This window comes from Pinus tabuliformis, chromosome 8 (assembly GCF_031772625.1).
Source record: "Pinus tabuliformis cultivar Carrire ecotype Pingquan chromosome 8, CPIR1, whole genome shotgun sequence".
Taxonomy (NCBI): domain Eukaryota; kingdom Viridiplantae; phylum Streptophyta; class Pinopsida; order Pinales; family Pinaceae; genus Pinus; species Pinus tabuliformis.
In genome coordinates this window covers 1,045,454,931-1,045,480,234 of record NC_142294.1, presented here as the reverse complement: position 1 = coordinate 1,045,480,234, position 25,304 = coordinate 1,045,454,931, and the positions used below count along the sequence as shown (strand labels likewise).

The 25,304-nt window shown below is 43.8% G+C and overlaps 1 protein-coding gene across 3 annotated transcripts in view; it reads left to right on the top strand.

The window, feature by feature from the left end:
* LOC149238934 (putative cyclic nucleotide-gated ion channel 20, chloroplastic) overlaps positions 1-25,304 on the top strand; it is a 531,460-nt gene that overhangs the window by 482,102 nt on the left and 24,054 nt on the right. The window lies entirely within an intron of this gene.

Genomic DNA, 25,304 nt, shown 5'->3' with positions numbered 1-25,304 from the left:
TCAAATATAAACTTAGCCGTTGATTAGAGATTTAATCTCGGCTGTTGAAGGACCAACAAGAAAAGTATAAGAAGAGGCTTTAGGGTCAGTTGGAGAATACATCATAGTGATCAGTCATTCGATTTGCTAAAGCGGGGTTGCTAAGCAAAGTCGAATCAGTGATCAGTGGCGAGGGGCAGTGAGTACTAGGCAGAGAGGCAGAGCTAGTGCCAAGAGACCAGCGTAGAAGAAGAGAGCGAGAGGCAGCAGCCAGTTCAGGCCACGTAGAGCCCAACAGAGACAACGCTGAGGCCAGAGGGATTGTGTCATTCACGCAGAGGCTGCAAGAGTGACGCAGAGGGTCCCAAAGGTTGCGCAGTGCATCAGAGGGCTGACGTAGAGAGGTTTGAGGCTGACGCAGGACAGTGGGAGACTGACGCAGAGGCCAGAAGGGCCAACGCAGAGCTTCAGAGCTATTGGATAGGGTTTCGGGGATAGGTTTTCTGAATACCTGTTTCCGAATAGAGAGGTATTGTTGCCGTGTATTTTTTCTCTGTCAGGTGAGCCAGTTAGGCACCCAGTTGTACTCAAGGAAATAATGCATAATAATAAACCCTCATAATCGTTGCACCAATTTTCCCGCATTGGGTTTTTCCGGAGACATTTGTCCAAAAATAACGGTGTCACTTGTGTGTTTATTTTCTTTCAGTGGATGATCTGTAGATGTTGTGTCTGTATTGTGTTTGTTTCAGTATTTAAATGTTTTAAATAACTTGTTCAGAATTTACAAGTAGAAAAAATAAACCAGCAGAATATAGATTAATTTTCTAACGGATAGAATTAGAAAATTCAACATGGTATCAGAGCGTGGTTGCAAATCATAGGAAAGCTGAAGGCATCAATTGAGCATAGCATCTGCAGTAGATTTAGCTATCCCAAGTGACAGAGTTGATCCTTGCAGGAAGCGACAGAGAAAGGGTTGACGCAGAGGAACAGCGTCATCAGTGCAAGCCTAAGAGAGGCTAGCGCAGAGGCTGAGGAGGGCAGAAACAGGCTCACGCAGAGGCCAAGACGGCTAATGTAGTTGGTTGAGGGAGTTGTTTTGCCAAGTGGCTCAATCCTTCAGTTGCTGGGGCAAAGGAAGCTGTGGGTAGTTTGCGGGAGCGAAGCTAGTGGGGTACTGTGGTCAAAACAGTACCTAATAGGGCAAAACCGAGGTATAAGGAGTTGTTGCCGAGGCGGATTTCTAGCCAAGGCATTTGGATCAGTGTTTCAGTTACACAGATGATCGAAGAGGACCAACTTGACGATTGGCAGAAGGATTTCCAGGAGGGAAATCGAGACTCAGAGGAAGTCTAGAAGAGAACTTCTAGACGGAAAGTAGAGAGACTTGGAGTCGTCGAACCAGAACTTCCAAACGGGAGGTAGAGAGACTTAACAGGAGTCGAACCATGAACTTCCAGGCAAGAAGTAGAAAGACTCGGAAGAGTCGACAGAGAAGAGAAGAGAGATGGCCGTGAATGGGCTGAGGGATTAGGATAGGCTAGACGGAGCGTCCAACTTTGTGGCCTGGAAGGGCCAGGGTCCTGTCCATTCTAGACAAACATCGCATCAAGGGCTTCACCTTGAGAATAATGGCTATCCTAGTTGACCCGGTAGCTAATGAAAGGTACGAGGAGGCAATGGCCAAGGAAAAATGCATCATCCTTGATGGGGTCAAGGATCATGTGGTCCAACATATTGCCGAGAAGGAAACGACAAAGGAAATGTGGGATACCTTGGATACATTGTACCAGCATACTTCTGTGGAGAGGAAGATGCTACTTGAGAATCAGCTATGGTCATACCAGATGCAGAAGGGAGAGTAGATAGATCTCTTCCTTGGTTAGTTGAAAGAGATCCGGGACCAACTGACTTCCATAGGGGCCACGCCGAATCAAGAGTTGATGGTAAGAACCGCACTAAACGCAGCCTCTGAGGAGTGCGATACATTTGTCCAGAGCATACTGGGCAAGGCGAATCTTCCAGATTGGGAAGAATTGTGGGCGCCTCTTCATCAAGAAGAGATCAGACGGCTGACCAAGACAAGAAGTAGCAGCAAAGAAGTCCAGATCAAGAAGGAAGAGGAAGTAGATGCAGCTCTAGCATCTGCAAGAAAGCAGGAGAAGAGGAAGAAGAAGGACCTCTCCAAGGTCAAGTGCTTCCACTTTGGGGAACTGGGTCATTATGCGAACTAGTGTCCGAGGAAGAAGAACAAGGGAGAGGTGTCTGACTCTAAAGCAGCGCTAGCGAAGGTGGAGAAAGAAGTCAAGGAGGATGACGATTGTGCCATGACGATTGTGCCATGAGTGCTCATGTGCCACTAGAGAAAAAGTGGGGAGACATCGAGGTTTAGTCAGGAGGACTACAGGCGATGAAGGGCAGGATCCTTGAAGTACCCAACCTCTTGGATTATACCTTGCTACAGGAGTCCTGAAGAAAGAGTAGCAGGCCTGGCGGATGTCAGTAGAGACGGATGTGGATGAAGCAGTAGAGAGTGCTACAGTGCAGGAGTCCCTGGGCAGTGCGAGGCTAGTAGGTGGCAACAGTGCAAGAGGCACAGGAGTGTTGAAATGGTGCAGGATGGCACATAGAGGGTTGCAACGGTGCGAGATGCATGGAGTAGTTGCAGCAGCGCAGAGGTCAGTAGAGGGAGAACTTGTTAACGGCAAAGAGAGCTTCAGCATCGGGAGTGTTTCTAGCCTGACAAGGATGTTAGAAGTTGGGTGGATCAGTTACTTCTCAAAAATTGAGTCGCAGTGCAGTAGCAGTATGTAGTAGCACGATGCAGCATGATGAGAGGGGATGCAATGCAGATGCAGTGTTGGGAGGATGGACCAACAGCAGCACGAATGCAGAAGGAGTTGTCATACAGATGCAGCAATGGCAATGGCAGGGCCATGGGCAGCAGCGCAGGATGCAACAGTGCAGAGGATGTTGGGCGGGGAGGCCTAGCATCAGCACAGGTACCGGTGCCAGATAATCAAAATGATGCTCAGTGACGAGTATTACTAGAGCATAGTCCTCACTAAGAGGGAGTGTTGATTTGTGGTAGCATCGGATGTGCTCTAGCCATGAAAATTGGTGGAGAGGCTAAAGCACACGAGATCTCCAAGACCCAGAATTGGTTTGGACAAATTGTACCTGGTTTGGGAGATATTAAAATAATTAATATTTTTAATGGAGTTCCTAAGTCTAAACTTAGGAAAAATAAAATATTAATGGATATTAATATAAAACTCGGTTAGAAGGTTCCAAAAGTCATGGATCAAGCCAAATCTAATCTTAGCCATTGATTAGAGATTTAATCTCGGTCATTGAAGGACCAATTGGAGAATACACTAGAGTGATCAGTCATTCGATTTGCTAGAGCGGGGTTGCTAGGCAAAGTCAAATCAATGATCAGCAACAAGGAGTAGTGACTAGTGGGCAAAGAGGCAGGGACAGTGCCAAGAGACCAGCGCAGAAGCAGAGAGCGAGAGGCAGCAGTCAGTTCAGGCCACGCAGAGCCCAGTAGAGATAGTGCAGAGGCCAGAGGGATTGTGTCATATGCAAAGGTTGCAAGAGTGACGTAGAGGGTTCAAAGGCTGCGCAGTGCCTCAGAGGCTGACACAAAGAGGTTTGAGGCTAACGCAGGGTAGTAGGAGGCTGACACAGAAGACAGAAGGGCTAGTGCAGAGCTTCAGAGACGTTGGAGAGGGTTTTGTGGGACAAGTTTCCCGAATACCTATTTCCGAATAGAGAGGTATTTTTGCCATGTATTTTTTCTCTGTCGGGTGAGCCGGTTAGGCACCCAGTTGTACTGAAGGAAATATTGCATAATAATAAACCCTCAGAATAGCTGCACCAGTTTTCCCGCATTGGGTTTTTCCGAGGTCATTTGTCCAAAAATAACGGTGTCACTTGTGTGTTTGTTTTCTTTCAGCTAATGATCTGTAGATGTTGTGACTATATTGTGTTTATTTCAGTATTTAAATGTTTTAAATAACTTGTTCAGAATTTATAAGTAGAAGAAATAAACTAGCAGAATACAGATTAATTTTCTAAAGGATAGACTTAGAAAACTCAACATTTTGTTCACTCATCTATTTCATTTGTTGCTCAAGTTGTTTAACTAGGTGACAAGTGTTGCTTAGCACAGAATTCTCCAAGGGGAGAACTCACCCTTCTTTCAATAGACTTCTAGTGCCACCCTAGGGAGGCAAGCTATTGCTAATTTGGTGAGAAGGTTTGTGGAGTATTGTAGCACATTCCAACAGATTCCTTTAGTGAATTCGTACTCCAGGGAGGATGCAGTAGAGAAATCGTAGCACTCATTTCACCTAACTTTCGAGGATGTTTTTCCGGGAGAAAATTAGTGGAGTTGTTTGAGGGGAGTCTAGCCTTTGTGGAAAGTTTTGGAGCTAGAGGTGATTGCTATTAAGGGGAACAAATTTATCTTCCTAGAGCCTGCGCAGGGGGTCACTGGACAACATTTTGTGGAGTTGGGTTAAGCTATCTTGTGTTGGGACTTGATATGAAGCCTCTCCCTTACATCCGGGAAATTTCCTTTATCATTCTTATTGCAGATTGAGGAGAAATAGGAGGATTTCAGCAAATTACATCACTGAGGGACGCGGTCTTGGTTCAAGAGGGCATAGTGCCAAAAGAGGGCAATTTTGAAAGATCAGAACTAGCCAAAACCCTTTCTGCGTGTTTGTGGGTATGTTGAGAGGAGTCTGGGGTTAAATTTGCAGAATTTTCCAGGCAGTATACAGGCCAGAGATCCCCTTTTTGTTCAACAATATGTTTTATTATTCAATCGGTAATTGCACCATTTTGTGGGTTTTTCGTGTGGTTGGTTTGGGGCAGATTCCTTTCTGGGTTATTTGAGTATTTTTGGGAGAATCTACAATTGGATTTTAAGGCGATTATGGGCACCACAGAGGGTCATTCTCAGCATTTCTAGTGCAGCAGCAGTTGCCAATTTTTGGGTTTACGCAAAAGGATATTGGATCTAAGTTTCCTAACTCTTGGGGGTCATCTTTTCCACCTTGGTTTCTCTAGCTTGCTTATGCAAACCTAGGTTCACTTGTTCCTTGCTATATGTACTCCTTACAGCTCATAATTTAATAAAATGGCTAAGCTTATTTGCCCAATTTCTTGATGTTTTTGATGGTGCATGCATATTTGTGATTCTTTTGCTATATCCTAGTTCATGTGTCTGTTATTAGCTGTAAAATTCAATTTGGAACATTACAGTGGTATCAGAGCATGATCTTGGCCCAGTTATGTGTAGCCAGTAAGGTCATGGAAGATTCGGGTATGTAGGCACAATGGCTGGTGAAACTGTAGATAAAACCATGGCTCAAGGGAAATTCAGTATGCAAGAAATCTAGGGTCGAATTCATTGGAATGATGAGAAGTTGACCCAGTTGAGGAGGATGACAAACTAGATCCATCCTCATCCTTACAGCAAAGACACTAGAGGTACACAGGTTGTGGGGATGCAACCATCTACATCATATGTAGAAAATCGATAGAACCAGGGACAACTAGAGGGTGAGACCAGGGGGTTGTTTTGTTGGTGGAGACTTCGCTATAGATATCAGGAGCCTAAGGAGGAGGCTGAGCACAAGGTTGAGGGCACACCAAATTGTAGGGAGCACCTAGATACACTTAGTGTGACGCAAGAGTCATCCTTGTTAGAGAATCCCTTGGAGACTCCCTTGACCACTCTGGTTGATATCTTAGTGGAGAGAGTAGAGCATACACCAGTAGTGCCATCCGTTGACGAGGTGACACTGGGCATGTCCAGGGTTTTGGGTGATAGCAGCACACAGCAGATGGGGGAGGTGCCAGGAGAAGTTTCCCCCCTTTATGGGGCACCAGGCGATACAGAGGTATTAGTTTATGGTCGTCCATAGCATTAGTTTCAAGCCTACATTCTAGCATTAAAAAGGAAGGTTGCATCAGTGCGAGAGGCAGGAGTCACCGAAGCCCTCACCATAGGGTGAGGTAGATTGTTGCTCAGGATTGGAGCCAGCCATGGATTGATAGGTGCTGGCACTATTGGGTCGCTTTGGTAGGTTGGACCTAACCTCGATCATCGCATAGATTGTGGCCAAGAGTTATGTGAAAGGAGGCTCTAGTACGAGCATGCTAGACAGTTAGTGATGACCAGGGTGTCACAGGATCAACAGGATAGTTTCTTGCTACGATGGGCATGGGGCCCTAGCCTTGCAGTACTTAACGGTTCAACTACCCATAGGGGTGAGTTGGTTTCTATAGGGGAGGGTCATCCAGATTTTCCATCAGGTTTCAATGATTCGTTGATGGCGTGGGAGACTTTTTCAGCATGGCAGGTTGGCCAGGAGGAGGATTTCAGGGGGAGATCATGCAAGAGAGACTTCATTCGCATAGGGATTGAGTTGTATCTTCAGGGGCCCAGTGAATGAGGTGGACTATTTGGTAGGGCAGCTTCATGAGGATTTGGACAGAGTTTTACATGATGTATGGAGCCTATATATGGGTCAGTGCAAAAGTTGGAGCAGTCAGTGCTAGCATCTGGGTATCATCCTTTTTCACCTGGGACTCGTCTAGCTTGTTGTTGTCCACCCTCATATTGTACTCTCCTTGATTTATAATAAAATCGCTCAACTTGGCGCAGATTTTGTGCCTTTTCTGTGTGTCTAACGGCATGTGTGAATTTTGCGTTGCATGTGATGTTATTGTTTTGTTTATCACTGTTAATTTTCCCCTTCGGAATATTACAGACTTTAACTAGTTAGGGCGCACTTTGACTATTGTTGATTTGGACATAATAGTAGATTTTTGACAATTGACCATATTTGACTATTTCATATTTGGCATATTAGTTTTTGGTTGGTTGATTTTTTGGTCAAGTCGAGGCTTTGACTTTGACTCTTATTATTGAATTTGGCTCATTCTACTCTCTATTGAACATTTGAAGATAATATAATAGAAGAAGAATTTTCAAAGGGTTTTCCCCCTTGTGGGGTTTCCCCTGGTCTATGACCAAATTGGTGTCTCTTGTTGATGCTCTTGATTGTCTCTTATTGTCATTGCATTTACTGTTCTATCTTCAATTATTATTGATCATTGAAAGAATTAATTGTTATTGAAAAGATTGCTAATTGAAGAATTGAATTGGGCTAAAGTAATTGACATAGCATAGAGTAGTGGAAAATTAACACTAAAGGTATGTCATGCAATCCTCTCATGACCATGCATAGGTTGCCTATGTAGTAGATCATGCCATCCTTGAACCTGCACTTGCCAACACGCACACTGACCACACGCCTTAGCTGGAAAGCCTCTCTTGATCTTGTGTGTCTCATCCAACTATCTGAGGTGAGTCTCTCGTGTCCTACTACTCATGATGAGAGTATCAAGGAACAACAACCAACTCCTCTATGACTATAAGTGATAGGGAAGAGAAGTAGGTGTGTGAGTCCTTTCGGGCATAATAAATAGATGCTCATTTGTCTCCTCGTCGATTTTGGTTAAACTACACCTAATGGCACGCCTGGCGTCCCAATCAAGAGGTCTCCCTGGAGGCAACACTCCCTAATCCCACAATGTAGTACCAGAGAGCACTGCATGTAGCCATGTATCCCTAAACTCCTCTACAAGAGGCTATACTGTGCACCCCTGGGCACCACTACCTGTTGTTGTACCATCCAGTATCGCTTGGTATCGCACACGTGCCAATGTATCTACCACCGTGCTAGTGAACCCATTGTGATGTGAGTCACATCCCCTAAGTTGTCCTGGTAAATCCGAGCAGCATAGCTCCTCATAAGCTAGTGGGAACCTCACTTTTGTGTTCATCCTCAGTGACCCCTATACCCAATACATCAATGGGTGCATCATCTCCGTATAATGCCCTGCTTAATGACATATCGATGTCATCCCATTCGAACAACTCCTACCAGGGCTTGCTGACCACCCTGCAATCTCGTGCATGAATGATGTGCCAAGGCAACTGCCCAAACCTACCCATCTCTAATGGGAAAACGTGAAGGAACATGTGATCTCGGTCACTGCGTCAATCATTCCATCAATGCCATGATCATCCTGCACCTCAGGCATATAATGGAAAACCCCACCTGGATCCCAATGCCACCCTGGGCTTCTAGTATCCACTCCACTTGTGTCAATTGAACCTGGATCCCAGATGGATGTTCCCTCATCCGAAATGTACCTGTCCCTATGCCCATGGATGTATAATCAGAACACTCTGGAGCATACCTCTATGCAAGTGCCTATACAACAGGGCGCAAATATCATAGGAGGTTCCTTTATCCAATCATGAGTGCCCCTATTATCTTGACTGTCTACCATGGGGAATGAAGAATGTCCACAACTCAAACCCATACAAAGCTTCTTCTTGAAATTTCTAAGTCTAACACGTCAGAAATTCTTCCTGCATTATCTGGTTTATTTCACCTACTTGTTTATTTCTTAACAAGTTATTTAACCATATAAATACTGAAAATAAACGCAAATGTAGTCTCAACTCATCTATAGATCATCAACTGAAAATAACAGACAACACACAAGGGACAACTTTATTTTTGGACAATCGTCCCCGAAAAACCCAACTTGGGAAAACTGGTGCAGCAGTTCTAAGGGTTTTATTATTAAGCATCTTTCTTGAGTACAACTAGGGTGCCAAACTGGCTCACCCAACAGAGATATCTATCTGGCAGTAATACCTCTCTTCGGAAGCAGATATTCAGCAAGTCTGCTCCACGAAAATCTCTCCAACGCTTCTCTGAGGCTCTACGTCAACCCTCCTAGCCTCTGCGTCACTCTGAAACCCCCTACGTCAACCTTTTGCTGCTCTGCGCTGGCTCTCTGGCCTTCTGCGTCACCCACGCAGGCCCTGCTAGCCTCTGCACAGTCACTCTGGCCCTCTGCATGGCTCCTGCTGGCTCTGCATAGCCTCCTTAATCTCTGCGTTGATCCTTCGGCACTATCTCTTCCTCTCTGCTATGCACTCACTACCCCACGCTGCAACTCAAATCACTTGTTCGAATTTTCTCAACAAACCCCGCTCCAGAAAATCGAATTGACTGATCAATCTTGGTGTGTCTCCAACTGACCCTCAAGCCTCCTCTTATACTTTTCATGTTGAGTCTTCAATGACCGAGATTAAATCTCTAATCAACGGCTAAGATTAGATTTGGCTTGATCCATGTCATTTAAAACATTCTCACCCAGTTTATATTAATACCCATTAATATTTTCATTTTCCTAAGTTTAGACTTAGGAATTCCATTAAAAATATTAATTATTTTAATATCTCTCCAATCGGATGGAATTTCGCCAAACCATATATGGGTCTTGGAGATCTCATGTGCTTTAGTCTCGCCACTAATTTTCATGGCTAGAGCACATTGAATGCTACCCAAAATCAACACTCCCTCTTAGCGAGGAATGTGCTCTAGTAATGCTCCACCACTGAACATCACCCTGATCATCCAGCATTGGTACCTGTGTTGATGCTTGGCCTGCTGCCCAACATCCTCTGCACTGCTTCCCATGCCTCTGCCACTACCACTGCTACATTTGTACTGCAGCTCCCTCTGCATTCGTGCTGCTGCTAGTCCTTCCTCCCAACATTACATCTGCACTGCACTCCACCACTGAACATCACCCTGATCATCCAGCATCGGTACCTGTGTTGATGCTTGGCCTGCTGCCCAACATCCTCTGCACTGCTTCCCATGCCTCTGCCACTACCACTGCTACATCTGTACTGCAGCTCCCTCTGCATTCGTGTTGCTGCTATTCCTTCCTCCCAACATTGCATCTGCACTGCAGTTCTCTCTCATCATGCTGCATCGTGTTGCCCATAGCACTACTGTTAAGTTATGGTATGTTCTATGCTTATAACAGTTTACTTCTTTTTCTTAGCAATCACATGTACATAAAGTAAAGTGCAGATAGAACATTAAACGATCAACAGAAAACAAGCCAAGACAAGAGACACAAGATGTGGTGGCTAGCCAGGGACAAACCCCACAATGTGTGGGGAAACCCTTTGATCAAATCTTCTTTTATCTTCAATAATTCAGCAGAGAGAAATAGTACAATAAATCTGATTCATATCAGCAGTAGCAAATCCTAGATCAGTAGCATCAGCATTAGCGGCTTCATTATCAAACTAGGGCAGACCATATCTCACAAACCGACAGTCGGATTGACTTCATTCCACCACCAAAAGTTTCGGCTTCCAGAGGAGGTTCAGATGAACCTACAGCGTAGTTCAGATGAGGAGATCTTCTAGGCCACGCAAGTCAATCTTTACTTCTGCAGTTGCAGCTTCAGTTTCAGCAGTTTCTGGCTTCAAACTAGGGCAATCGATATCTTGCAAACCGTTCGTCGGATTGACTTCATTCCACCACCAAAAGTTTCGGCTTTCAAAGGAGGTTCAGATGAACCTATAGCACAGTTCCAAAGAGGAGATCTTCTAGGCCACGCAAGTCAATCTTTACTTCTGCAGTTGCAACTTCAAATTCAACAACTTCCGGCTTCACATGTGAGAGAGAGAGAGAGACCCATTTCAGCGCAGTAGAGAAGAGACTCATATCTGCGCAGTAGAGAGAGATAGATGTGATGAGATGAGTGAGTCCAAATGAGGAAAAGTCCTCTTATATTTATACACAACGTTGGTGGGTGAATAGATGCGACTGTTGGGCTTCTGAGCCTACATGAGTTGTAAGTCGGCTTGATAATAATTCCATAATCAAAATAAATTCATATCTCCATGAATACTTATCGGAATTGGATGATCTTTATATCGATCCTACACCTCTCGACGAGAGGAATCTAATAAAAATATTATTAGCCATGAATAAGATGACCCACATGAAGTTTTGCCCTGGTTGCCAATTTTAACAACTACCACTGCTAATTGTTGCACTGTAACTTAGTTACTAAGAAGTAACTGTTCTACTCAACTACTGACATCCTTGTCAGGCTAGAAGCCCCCTAATGCTGAAGCTACCTCTGCTACTATCTTGTGCTCCCTCTACTGCGTCTGCGCTGCTGCAACACCTTTGTGCCTCTTGCACTGCTGCAACTATCTTTGTGCCTCTTGCATTGCTGCAATGCCCACTACACTGCAACAGACCACTGCACTCTAGCATTGCCTTGTCGCTCCATCTGCATCTTGCTTCTACTGACATCCTTCATCCTGCTACTGTCACTTGGGGCTCCCGTAGCCGAATATGATCCAAGAGTTTGGGTACCTCAAGGATCTTGCCCCTCATCTTCTGTAGTCCTCTTGACTACAGCTCGATGTCTCTCGACCTCTTCTCTAGAGGTGCACGAGCACTCATGGCACAAACGTCATCTGTCTTGACTTCTTTCTTCGCCTTAGCCAGAGCTGCCTTGGAGTCAGAAGCCTCTCCCTTATTCTTCTTCTTGGGACACTGGGTTGCATAATGACCCAACTCCCCACAATGGAAGCACTTCACCTTGGAGATGTCCTTCTTCCTCTTCCCTTGTTGTCCTACAGACGCCAGAGTCGCATCCTCCTCCTCCTCTTTCTTGATTCGACCTCCTTTGTTGCTACTTCCCACCTTGGTCAACCGTTTGATTTCTTCTTGGCGAAGAGCTACCCACATCTCTTCCCATCCTGGAAGATCAGCTCTGCCCAAAATGCTTTGGAAAATGTCTCCCAACCCTTGGAGACTGCATTCAGGGTAGTCCTCACCATGAACTCCTAATCCGGTGTGGCCTCTATGGAAGTAAGTTGGTCCTGAATCTCTTGCAACCCACTGAGGTATAGATCTATCTACTCCCACTTCTGCATCTGATACGACCGCAATTGATTCTCCAACATCATTTTCCTCTGCACGGAAGTGCCCTAATACAATGTCGTCAAGGTATCCCACATCTCCTTTGTCGTGTTCTTCTTGGCAATATGCGGTACTACATAATCCTTGACTCCATCAAGGATTATGCACTTTGCCTTCACCATTGCATCCTCATACCTTTCATTATCAGCTGGGTTGACTCGGATAGCCACGGTTCTCAAGGCGAAGCCCTTGATGCGATGTCTATCCAGAACTGACAGTGTCCTAGCCTTCCAAATGGCAAAGTTGGAAGCCCCGTCCAACCTCCCCTGATCCCTCAATTCGTTCATTGTCATCTCCGCTCTTCTTTTCGACTCCCTCTGAGTCTCAACTTCCCTCCTAGAAGTTCTCTCCTAGACTCCCTCTGAGTTTCGATTTCCCTCCTAGACCCCCTCTGAGTCTCGATTTCCTTCCTCTCCTACCAACAATCGAACCACTCCTCTCCGATCCTCTTTGCACCTGCAACACGGATCTGGATTTCTTGGCTAGAAATCCCCCTAAGCAGTGATTCTCTCTACCTTGGGTTTGTCCCATTAGGTATTGTTCTGCTTCGACAACAACAGCACCCCACCAACTTCCCAATCCACAATTTACCCACAGCTCCCCAAGCCTCAGCAGCTGAAGAAACTGAGCCTCTTAGCTCTGCGCAATCTCGGCAAGGCTGAATCACACTTCTAGCCAACTGCGTCACTCCTACCTGGTTGAGTAGGATGGCGTGGCTCTTTGTGAACCTCTTCTACCTCTGCGTTGGCCCTCTCTCTCGCTCAAAATGATGATACAAGCCCTCTGCGTCACTCCTTCTGTGTTGCCTTCTGCTTAGGAACAACTTTGTCTCTTGGGACAACTGTTTCTGCTACAAATTTTCTGATTTAGCTAGTGCCTTCAGTTCTCCTATGATCTGCAACGCTCCAATACCATGTTGAAATTTCTAAGTCTAACACGTCAGAAATTCTTCCTGCATTATTTGATTTATTTCACCTACTTGTTTATTTCTTAACAAGTTATTTAACCATATAAATACTGAAAATAAACACAAATGCAGCCTCAACTCATCTACAGATCATCAATTGAAAATAACAGACAAACACACAAGGGACACTGTTACTTTTGGACAATCGTCCCCAGAAAAACCCAACATGGGAAAACCAGTGCAACAGTTTTGAGGGTTTTATTATCAAGCAGCTTTCTTGAGTCGAACTAGGGTGCCAAACTGGCTCACCCAACAGAGATATCTATCTGGCAATAATACCTCTCTTTGGATGCAGATATTCAACAAGTCTACTCCACGAAAATCTCTCCAACGCTTCTCTGAGGCCCTGTGTCAGCCCTCCTGGCTCTGCATCACTCTGAAACCCTCTGCGTCAGCCTTCTATTGCTCTGCATTGGTTCTCTGGCCTTCGGCGTCACCCACGCAGGTCCTGCTAGCCTCTGCACAGTCACTCTGTCCCTCTGCATGGCTCCTACTAGCTCTGTGTAGCCTCCTCAATCTCTGTGTTGGTCCTTTGGCACTATCTCTTCCTCTCTACTATGCACTCACTGCGCCTCACTGCAACTCAAATCACTTGTTCGAATTTTCTCAGAAACCCCCCTCTAGAAAATCGAACTAACTGATTAATCTTGGTGTGTCTCCAACTGAACCTCAAGCCTCCTCTTATACTTTTTCTGTTGAGTCTTCAACGACCGAGATTTGAGTAACAACTAAGATTAGATTTGGCTTGATCCATATCATTTATAACATTCTCACCTAGTTTTATATTAATACCCATTAATATTTTAATTTTCCCAAGTTTAGACTTAGGAACTCCATTAAAAATATTAATTATTTAATATCTCTCTAGCCGAGTGGAATTTCCCCAAACCATTTCTGGGTCTTGGAGATCTCATGTGTTTTAACCTCACCACCAATTTTCATGGCTAGAGCACACCCGATGCTACCCCAAATTAGCACTCCCTCTTAGCGAGGAATGTGCTCTAGTAATGCTCCACCACTGAACATCACCTTGATCATCTGACATCGGTACCTATGTTGATGATTGGCCTGTTGCCCACCATCCTCTGCATTGCTGCCTCCTATACTGCTGCCCATGGCTCTGCCACTGCCATTGCTACATCTGTACTACAGCTCCCTCTGCATACATGCTGCTACTGGTCCTTCCTCCCAACACTGCATCTGCGCTGTAGTTCTCTCTCATCATGCTGCATCATGCTGCCCATAGCACTACCACTGCTAATTGTTGCACTACAACTCAGTTACTGAGAAGTAACTAACTGTTCTACCCAACTACTGACATCCTTGTCAGGCTAGAAGCCCCCTGATGCTGAAGCTACCCTTGATGCTATCCTGTACTCCCTCTGTTACCTCTACGTTGTTGCAACATCTATGTGTCTCTCGCACTGTTGCAATCACCTATGTGCCTTATTGCACTGTTGCAACTATCTTTGTGCCTCTCGTAAGTCTGTAACCCCCACTGCGCTGCCATAGACCACTGCACTCTAGCATTGCCTTATCGCTCCATCTGTATCTTGCTTTTACCGACATTCGGCATCCTGCTACTGTCACTCGAGGCTCCCATAGTCGGATATGATCCAAGAATTTGGCTACCTCAAGGATCCTGCCCCTCATCTTCTGTAGTCCTCCTGACTACAGCTCGATGTCTCCCGACCTCTTCTCTAGAGGTGCATGAGCACTCATGGCACAGTCGTCATCCAACTCGACTTCTTTCTCCACCTTAGCCAAAGCTACCTTGGAGTCAGAAACCTCTCCCTTATTCTTCTTCTTGGGACATTGTGTTGCATAATGACCCCTCTCCCTACACTGGAAGCACTTCACCTTAGATATATCCTTCTTCTTCCTCTTCCCCTTTTGTCCAACAAATGTCGCGTTCTCCTCCTCTTTCTTGATTCAACCTCCTTTGCTGCTACTTCCCAGCTTGGTCAACTGTCTGATCTCTTCTTGGCCAAGAGCTGCCCAGATCTCTTCCCATCCCGGAAGATCAGCTCTACCCAAAATACTTTGGACGAATGTTTCCCAATCCTCGGAGACTACATTCAGGGCGCTCCTCACCATGAAGTCTTAATACGATGTGGCCCCTATGGAAGTAAGTTGGTCCTGAATCTCTTACAACCTGCTGAGGTATAGATCTATCTGCTCCCCCTTCTGCATCTGATACGACCGCAGCTGATTCTCCAACAACACCTTCCTCTACATGGAAGTGCCCTTATACAATGTCGTCAAGGTATCCCCCATCTCCTTTGTTGTGTTCTTCTCGGCAATATGCGGTACTACATGATCCTTGACCCCATCAAGGATTATGCACTTTGCCTTCGCCATTGCATCCTCATACCTCTCATTATCAGTTGGGTCAACTGGGATAGCCACGATTCTCAAGGTGAAGCCCTTGATGCGATCTCTATCCAGAACAGAAAGAATCCTAGCCTTCTAGATGGCAAAGTTGGAAGACTCATCCACCTGTCATGATCCCTCAGTCCATTCACTGCCATCTCCGCTCTTCTTCTCGACTCCCTCTGAGTCTCGGTTTCCTTCCTAGAAATCCTCTTGCCAACAGTCGAATGCTCCTCTCTGATCCTCTTTGCACTTGCAACACATATCTGGATTTCTTGGCTAGAAATTCGCCCAGGCAGCAATTCTCTCTACCTTGGTTCTGTCCCGTTAGGTACTGTTCTACTTCGACAACAACAACACCCTACCAGCTTCCCAATCCACAATCTACCCACAACTCCCTAGGCCCCGGCAGCTGAAGAAACTGAGCCTCTTAGCTCTGCGCAATCCCGACAAGGTTGAATCGCACTTCTGGCCAACTGCATCACTCCTACCTGGCTGAGTAGGATGACATGGCTTTTCATGAGCCTTTTCTGCCTCTCATTGCCTCTGCACTAGCCCTCTCTTTGGCTCGAAATGATGACAGGCCTTCTGTGTCACTCCTTCTCTGCTGCCTTCTACTTAGAAACAACTTTGTCTCTCGGGACAGCTGTTTCTGCTGCAAATTTTCTGATTTAACTGGTGCCTTCAGTTCTCCTGTGATATACAATGCTCTAATACCTTGTTGAAATTTCTAAGTCTAACACGTCAGAAATTCTTCTTGCATTATCTGGTTTATTTCACCTACTTGGTTATTTCTTAACAAGTTATTTAACCATATAAATATTTGTTAAAATTGGCAACTAGGGCCAAACTTCATGTGGGTCATCTTATTCATGGTTGATAATATGTTCATTAGATTCCTCTCGTCGAGAGGTGTAGGATTGATATAAAGATGATCCAATTCCGATAAGTATTCTTGGAGATATGAATTTATTTTGATTATGGAATTATTATCAAGCCGACCTACAACTCATGTAGTCTCAGAAGCCCAACAGTCGCATCTATTCAAACACCAACGTTGTGTATAAATATAGGACTTTTCCTCATTTGGTCTCACTCATCTCATCACATCTCTCTCTCTCTACTGCGCAAAAAAGAGTCTCTTCTCTACTGCGCAGAAAAGGGTCTCTCCCTCACACATGTGAAGCCGAAAGCTACTGAAACTGAAGCTGCAACTGCAAAAGTAAAGTTTGACCTGCATGGTCTAGAAGATCTCCTCATCTGAACTGCACTGTAGGTTCATCTGAACCTCCTCTGAAAGCCGCAACTTTTAGTGGTGGAATCAAGTCAATCCGACGGATGGTTTGCAAGATATCGACTACCCTAGTTTGAAGGAAGCTATTGAAACTGAAGCTGCAACTGCAGAAGTGAAGTTTGACCTGTGTGGACTAGAAGATCTCCTCATCTGAACTGCATTGTAGGTTTATCTGAACCTCGTCTAGAAGCCACAACTTTTGGTGGTGGAATCAAGCCGATCTGACGATCGGTTTGTGAGATATCGTCTGCCCTAGTTTGATGATGAAGCCGCTAATGTTGATGTTGCTGATCTAGGGTTTTCTACTGCTGATATAAATCAGATTTATTGTACTATTTCTCTCTGTTGAATTATTGAAGATAAAAGAAGATTTGATCAAAGGGTTTCCCCACACATTGTGGGGTTTGTCCCTGGCTAGCCGCCACATCTTGTGTCTCTTGTCTTGGCTTGTTTCTTGTCGATCGTTGAATGTTCTATGTGCACTTTACTTTATGTACATGTGATTGCTAATCTGTGGAATATAATAAGAAAAAGAAGTAAACTGTTATAAGCATAGAACATACCATAACTTAACATGGTATTAGAGTTGAGGTGAAGACAAAGCCCGAGCAAGAGCAAGAGAAATCACCGAAGAGAAGATTGGCAAGGCTATCCTAAAAGAACTATGGGGTCCTCATCACGCTTTCCTGCTGAGGACAAGCTCCGTGAGAAAGCTGACTATCATGGATGGAAGATGTCTATCGATCTAACCCTTGAGGATCAAGGAGTGTTGGATCATGTGAGAGGCAATATTGTTGAGCCTCCATCAAATGCACCTCCTGCTGCCAAGAACAAATGGAAGAACAGAGAAGTTAAAGCAAAGAAGATCATCTGGGACTCTATCGACAAGCACTTGGTGGCCTACATCTCTGAACTGGACACCTCCAAGGAAATCTACGATAGACTGGTGAGTTTATTTAAAGTTAATGATGCAAATCAAGTTTTGTTTCTTAGAAACAAGCTGAGGGAAATCAAGAAGGGTAAAGATGAGAGTATGCAAGCATACTTCTTAAGAATCACCGACTTCAAGAACAATCTCCTATCTATTGGGGAGACTATTACTAACAGAGAGATGGCACTCACGACTCTTGGAGGATTACCATCCGAATGGTATGTGTTCAGGACTACTCTTCTGAACAATAATGTAATTCCTGGTTTCGAGGAATTAATAGCTAGATGCATTCAAGAAGAAACAAGGGTAGAAGAGCAAGAAATGCCCTTGCCTAAAGGTCCTCCTGCTGCTTTTTCTTCTCATGCTAAGAAAAGAAATAATTCTGGGTCTAAATCGAAAAGAAAGGCTGGACCTAAGGGTGAAAGAAAAGGACAATGTTACATTTGCAATAAAGCGGGTCACTATGCAAGGGAATGCCCTGATAGAAAGGACTCTCACCGTGACGACGATCAAAATCCCTCTCATGGTAATCGAAGGAATGGAAAATTCAATAGCAAAGGTAAAAGGAATGCCGGAAATCAAGGAAGAGGGCAACCATTCAAGAAGGCTAGAAATTCCAGGTATGAATCTAACACTATTGACAATAAGTAGGCTGAATATTATCTACCAGCTGCTCTATCTACCTCTACTCCTTCGAACTCAATGGGAATTTGGCTCATTGATAGTGGTGCCTCAAGACATTTCACTGGTTACAAAGAAGTACTCCATAATCTGGTAGAGAAAGAAACTAACTTGGAAATTGTCCTTGGAGATGACATGAAATACCCTGTGAAAGGTGTAGGCAATGTTTCTCTCAAATTGAATCAAGGTAATACGATCCACTTACAAGATGTATTATATGTACCTGATCTCAAAAAGAACCTGGTATCCATCTCGGCAATGGAAGACAAAGGCTACAAGGTAACCTTCAGTGATGGCAAGGTACGTATATGGAAAAATAATGTTAAAGATGCTTTCACTCTTGGGTTTTGAGTTGATTCTTTATATTAGGTCGGTGGAAGTCCGCTAGGTGTCATGTCTTGTGACACAACTCTTCAGTCCGAACTTTGGCATCGGAGGTTTGTCCACCTTCATTACAAAGCTCTACCCGATGTCAGACAGATGGTAACAGGAATGCCCGAATTCCAAGTAGAGAAAGAAGGTGTATGTCTAGGATGTGCCGAAGGAAAGCTCAAAAGGGGACCATTCCCCTCAAGTCAAAGCAAGACCTTCGATATATTACAACTAGTTCACTCAGACATATCTGGTATGATGCCTGTGAACTCCTTGGGAGGATATTCATATTATCTTACTTTTACAGATGACTATTCTCGAAAGACCTGGATATACTTCTTGAAAAAGAAGGATGAAGTGTTCTCTTGGTTTCGACACTTCAAAGCCCTGATCGAGAATCAAACCGAAAAGAAGATCAAGATCTTAAGAACTGATAATGGGACTGAATATGAATCTAATGAGTTCCATGATTTTTGTAAAGAGGCTGGCATCAAGAGGGAGACTACTACACCATATACTCCTGAATAGAATGGTGTGGCAGAAAGGAAGAACCGCACGATTATGGAAGCTGTCCGGGCCATGCTACATGATCAAAGACTTCCGAAGTTTCTATGGGCTGAAGCTGCAAACACCGTCATATATGTACAAAATCGATGCCCTCATCAAGCATTGGGTTCCAAGACCCCTGAAGAAAAGTTCACCAATAAGAACCCTGATGTTTCTCATTTTAGAATTTTTGGAAGTCCTGTATATTTTCATGTGCCAAAAGAGAAAAGAAATAAATTGGGTGCATCTGGAAAGAAGGGAATTCTCGTGGGCTATGGTGAAAATACTAAAGGCTATAGAATCTATGTAGCCGCTCAAAGGGAAGTCGTGATTAGTCATGATGTCACCTTTGACGAAGATATGGCTCTCAGCAAGGTGGACAATCTTCTGACTTTGAGGAGCTCTCAAGAAGCCGACACCAGGGAATCAAAAGAAAAGGATGTCCGAGAACAACTTGGAGTTGTTCAAAGACCCTCCGATGAGGGTCATGTATGATGCATTGAGCTCTAGGAGCTCCAGGGGGGTGCGAGGTAATTCTTGGAGCAGCATATGACCACAGGATGATTCACTATCCCCTGGTGGTATACATGTACACCCCGTGGCGACATTGTAGCAGGATTGATGTGTTCTCCTGTGAGGCCTAGATTGATGTGTTCTCCATGGTGGCCTAGATTGATGTGTTCTCCATGGCGATTGTAGCAGGATTGATGTGTCTCCTGTGAGGACAGGATTGATTAATTCTCCTGTCGAGGCATCCTACCCATGCAGTCTGGGACTCATGGGAAGTACCTCTCATCTGATCAATGAGCAAGGAAATGAAGTTAGGGACCATAGTAGTACCGATGGACGCATCGTTGTATCTACCATACTCCCTACGCTAGGATGACCTCCATTGATCTGGGGATGACCTCCATTGATCTGGGATCAATGATACTAGTCTGGGATCAGTGGTAGGAGTGGTACATTCTATGACACTGACTTCAAGTCGGTTGAGACTGGTCTGGGACCAATGGTACGCACTCTGAGACTGACTTTGAGTCAGTGGAGGATGTTACTGGTCTAGGACCAGTGGTAGGAGTTGTACATACTATGTCGTTGACTTCGGGTCGGTTGAGACTGGTCTGGGACCAGTGGTACATACTCTGAGACTGACTTTGAGTCTATGATACATCCTCGATCATTTCTTCTTCTTCATAATTCGAACAAAAGCAGAGCAGAACGGAACAGAGTTGTACAGATCAGTACAGGGTAGAACAAGACAAAGCAGAACAGGCAAAATAGAGTAGAGCAGGGCAAGGGTCGGGCTGTACAGGGCAGTGCATTTGATGGATGAATAGTAGCGACCGAGAGACAAACTGTAGATGAAGTTTTCCCTAGTTGAAAGGGAGTGTTAAAATTGGCAACTAGGGCCAAACTTCATGTGGGTCATATTATTCATGGCTGATAATATGTTCATTAGATTCCTCTCGTCGAGAGGTGTAGGATTGATATAAAGATCATCCGATTCCGATAAGTATTCATGGAGATATGAATTAATTTTGATTATGGGATTATTATCAAGCCGACCTACAACTCATGTAGGCTCAGAAGCCCAACAGTCGCATCTATTCAAACACCAACGTTGTGTATAAATATAGGAGGACTTTTCTTCATTTGGTCTCTCTCATCTCATCACATCTCTCTCTCTCTCTCTATTGCGCAAAAAAGAGTCTCTTCTCTACTGCGTAGAAAAGGGTCTCTCCCTCAAACATGTGAAGCCGGAAGCTGCTGAAACTGAAGCTGCAACTGCAGAAGTAAAGTTTGACCTGCGTGGATTAAAAGATCTCCTCATCTGAACTGCATCGTAGGTTCATCTAAACCTCCTCTGAAAACCACAACTTTTGGTGGTGGAATCAAGTCAATCCGACGGACGATTTGCAAGATATCGACTGCCCTAGTTTGAAGGAAGCTACTGAAACTGAAGCTGCAACTGCAGAAGTGAAGTTTGACCTGCGTGGACTAGAAGATCTCCTCATCTGAATTGTGTTATAGGTTCATCTGAACCTCGTCTAGAAGCCGCAACTTTTGGTGGTGGAATCAAGCCGATCCGACAGTCAGTTTGTGAGATATCGTCTGCCTTAGTTTGATGATGAAGCCACTAATGCTGATGCTGCTGATCTAGGGTTTGCTACTGCTGATATAAATCAGATTTATTGTACTATTTCTCTCTGTTGAATTATTGAATATAAAAGAAGATTTGATCAAAGGGTTTCCCCACACATTGTGGGGTTTGTCCCTGGCTAGCCGCCACATCTTGTGTCTCTTGTCTTGGCTTGTTTTCTGTCGATCGTTGAATGTTCTATCTACACTTTACTTTATGTACATGTGATTGCTAATCTGTGGAATATAATAAGAAAAAGAAGTAAACTATTATAAGCATAGAACATACCATAACTTAACAATATTGAAAATAATCACAAATGTAGTCTCAACTCATCTACAGATCATCAACTGAAAATAATAGACAAACACACAAGGGACAACATTATTTTTGGACAATCATCCCCAGAAAAACCCAACTTGGGAAAACCGATGCAGCAGTTCTGAGCGTTTTATTATTAAGTAGCTTTCTTGAGTACAACTAGGGTGCGAAACTAACTCACCCAACAAAGATATCTATCTGGCATTAATACCTCTCTTCGGAAGCAGATATTTAACAAGTTTGCTCCACGAAAATCTCTCCAACACTTCTCTAAGGCTCTGCGTCGACCCTCCTGGCCTCTGCGTCACTCTGAAACTCTCTACGCCAACCTTCTGCTGCTCTAAGCTGGCTCTCTGGCCTTCTGCATCACCCACACAGGCCCTGCTAGCCTCTGCACAGTCACTCTGGCCCTCTGTGTGACTCCTGTTGGCTCTGCGTAGCCTCCTCAATCTCTGTGTTGGTCCTTTGGCACTATCTTTGCCTCTCTGCTATGCACTCACTACCCCCCGCTGTAACTCAGATCACTTGTTCGAATTTTCTCAACAAACCCACTCCAGAAAATCGAACTGACTGATCAATCTTGTTGTGTCTCCAACTGACCCTCAAGCCTCCTCTTATACATTTTCTGTTGAGTCTTCAATGGCCGAAATTAAATCTCTAATCAACGGCTAAGATTACATTTGGCTTGATCCATGTCATTTAGAACATTCACATCCAGTTTTATATTAATACCCATTAATATTTTAAATTTCTGAAGTTTAGACTTAGGAACTCCATTAAAACTATTAATTATTTTAATATCTCTCTAATCAGGTGGAATTTCCCCAAACCATTTCTGGGTGTTGGAGATCTCATGTGCTTTAGCCTCTCCACCAATTTTCATGGCTAGAGCACATCCGATGCTACCCCAAAGCAACACTTCTCAAATAGCAACTTTGATTCTTGAAGGGCCATCTAGGTGCTCTTCAAGAACACTCCTAGGTAGTCACAAGCTCATAAGTGAACCTGTCAACTTCCTCCTCCTTCCCTTCTAGCGCATCATGGTATATCTCAACAAGCATGAGTAGGTGATCTCTATCCGAAAGGAGGTGTAGGTAATTGGTGTTCGTCTCTGCCAGTGCCTCTCTGAATGTCTGAACTCTGAAGGTCAGAAAGTGAAGGCTTCTCCCAAGTTGTCAGGTGTCACTGCATTCCTCCAACAACATTCTGCCGTTAATGCTTGCGTATCTTCATATTGCTTTGTGGCCGCTACAATCTTGTTGGGGCTTACCATCAATTGGTTCTCCAAATTAAGGGCACGGGTAGGCTCATGAGCAAAACCTTCTTCATTAAACAAATCGACTGCTAGATCTGAGCCCTCAGAACTAACTACCTGTATGTTGTTATTCCTGCACATTTCTTGATTGGGAACTGGGGTAGCATCAACTGTTGTGAGTGTGGCCTTATAATCCCCCTTGTACTCATCATCTAACTCATCAATCTTGCTAAGTGACAGGTAATCTATGATAACATCCGATGTTTCCTCATCCCAAGCCTTTGCATAAACTTGCTGGAGTGTATCTGGGTAAGCTCCTTCCTCAATGGGTATGTCTTCTCTGTAGTGCCCAAATTTCGAAATACAGCAAACATATAAATACTCATAAACTGGAAAACAATAATGCATAAAACTGTAATCTGCACATACCTGAACTGCTAGCTGATTGTTGATTCTGCTACTGGACTGGCAATCCCGCTGCTGGTGATGCTGTGGTTGTTTTGACCCAATTTCGAGATGGCCAATACCACCCAACCAGACAGAGCAAACCTAGTTGCTCAATCCAGAAAGCTCTCCACAGAGGCTCTCTGTCCCTCCGTGCCCAGAAACCTCAGACCACTTAAAGCTCTTCAATTGGTAAATCCCTTCTCCCGGCTTCCTGCTGATGAATTTATCCTTCTCGTTCTCTGCTGCCCCTCTCTGGTTTTCCCCCCCCTTTTCCCTGGTTCAGGCCTCTGCTATTTATTTACCGGCTTGGCGGTGGCCGCCCTCCCACTTGCAGCCACCGCCTTCCACGCATTGAAGGCTCTCAGATATTTCTCACTATCCTCTGCGCTCTGCAATAAGTATTCAGCTGGTTCGGGAGCGTCTTTATTAATGGACTGTGATGGTTCATAGGTAGGTTATCGCATAGCAATTTCATGAATCTATTTATTGACCTTATAGCATATAAACTTTTTATATATCTGCAAAGTTTTAATTTATATACTTTATAACATTCTTATATATAAAGTTTCATTTATACTTTATAACATTATATATAAAGTTTCATTTATACTTTATAACATTATATATAAGGTTTCATTTATACTTATAACATTTTACTTTATACAAAGTTATATATATATATATACTTTATAACATTTTACTTTATACAAAGTTATATATATTTATATACTTTATAAAATTCAAATACATATTTTGTAATTTTAATATATATATTATAAGGTTAAATTATATATTTTATAAAATTTAAACTTATATATGTTTTAAATTTAAATTGTATCTATAAACTTAACATACTTATAGTTTAAATTTCCTCACAATTGGTTTTATTATAAAGTTTAAAACTTTATAAAATGGATTAATTTAGCTGGGTTGTTACATTCTCCTAACTCGTCACTGCCATTGCCCTCAATATTTGTTTCTCCTGCGCTTGCAGTATAGATACCGGCATTTTGTTCAGATATCACGCTTCTCTAAGTTTCATCACCTGCAGGTCTGCATCTGCTTTTTCTTCTTTCCGCCCTTGCTGATATTCATTCTTCGAACTGCTCCACCATTCTCGTGAAATCCCTGTTAGAGTTTTCAAATTTGGCTAGCAATCACTCCTGTTGAGACATTTTTGAAACCTCTGTAATGTGCCAAGGTTAGGATGCACAAAATTCTCTTCAAATTTAAACCCCTTTCATAGATGACTTTTTTCAAACATATGTCATGCAATTTTCTGCCACAAACTAGGAATAACACTAACAACAGTCACTTCAGAAATTTAACACACATTTTGAGAATACTGGAAGTTTACGATCCTTACAAAGTTCAGTCATTTTTACATAAGCATATAAGTGAGTGGCCAGGTGTTCCTGTAAATCATGTACCCTAATAGATTCACCCAAAGATGCCTAAATACCTACATAGGACATCAGTGCCAGACTTGATGAGACTTGAAAAATATACCTCCATCAAGGGATATAACTCAGTTGGAGCAATAAAACCAAACACCTTGAAATTGGGACTAAGAGGACCGGTCATGACCAACCACCAAAGCAGACTGGACTTCCAACTGGAAACACTTTTACATCAATCATCTCAGCATGGCCACATACAACAAAATCATTACACTTTTGGCTCATCACGCTGGTCACTTCTGGCAAAAATATGTAGGATACACTGCACAGTGCAGAGAATCTGAGATGTAACACCATCTGTCATCAATCACTAGTGCATACAAGATATCCATGACTGTATCACCAATAATACAGAATAACATCAAAGGAGCATCACTCTACAAATTGGAAGCACAACCCTCTAATCAAGCACATGTATACTTGAAAGTTTGTAGCCCCAAGCCATTCAAAGCTCCATCAACCCATAAACCTGCCTTTGTGATAAAAATCACAGGAGTAGTGAAGAAATTTCACTAGTGTACCCCTCATGCAAAATGAGTGGCAACAGAGTCCATTTTCACAGCTTGGTAAAAATGCAATCTTCCTTATATAATTCTTCTATGCAACCTGATCTCACAGTGCATCAC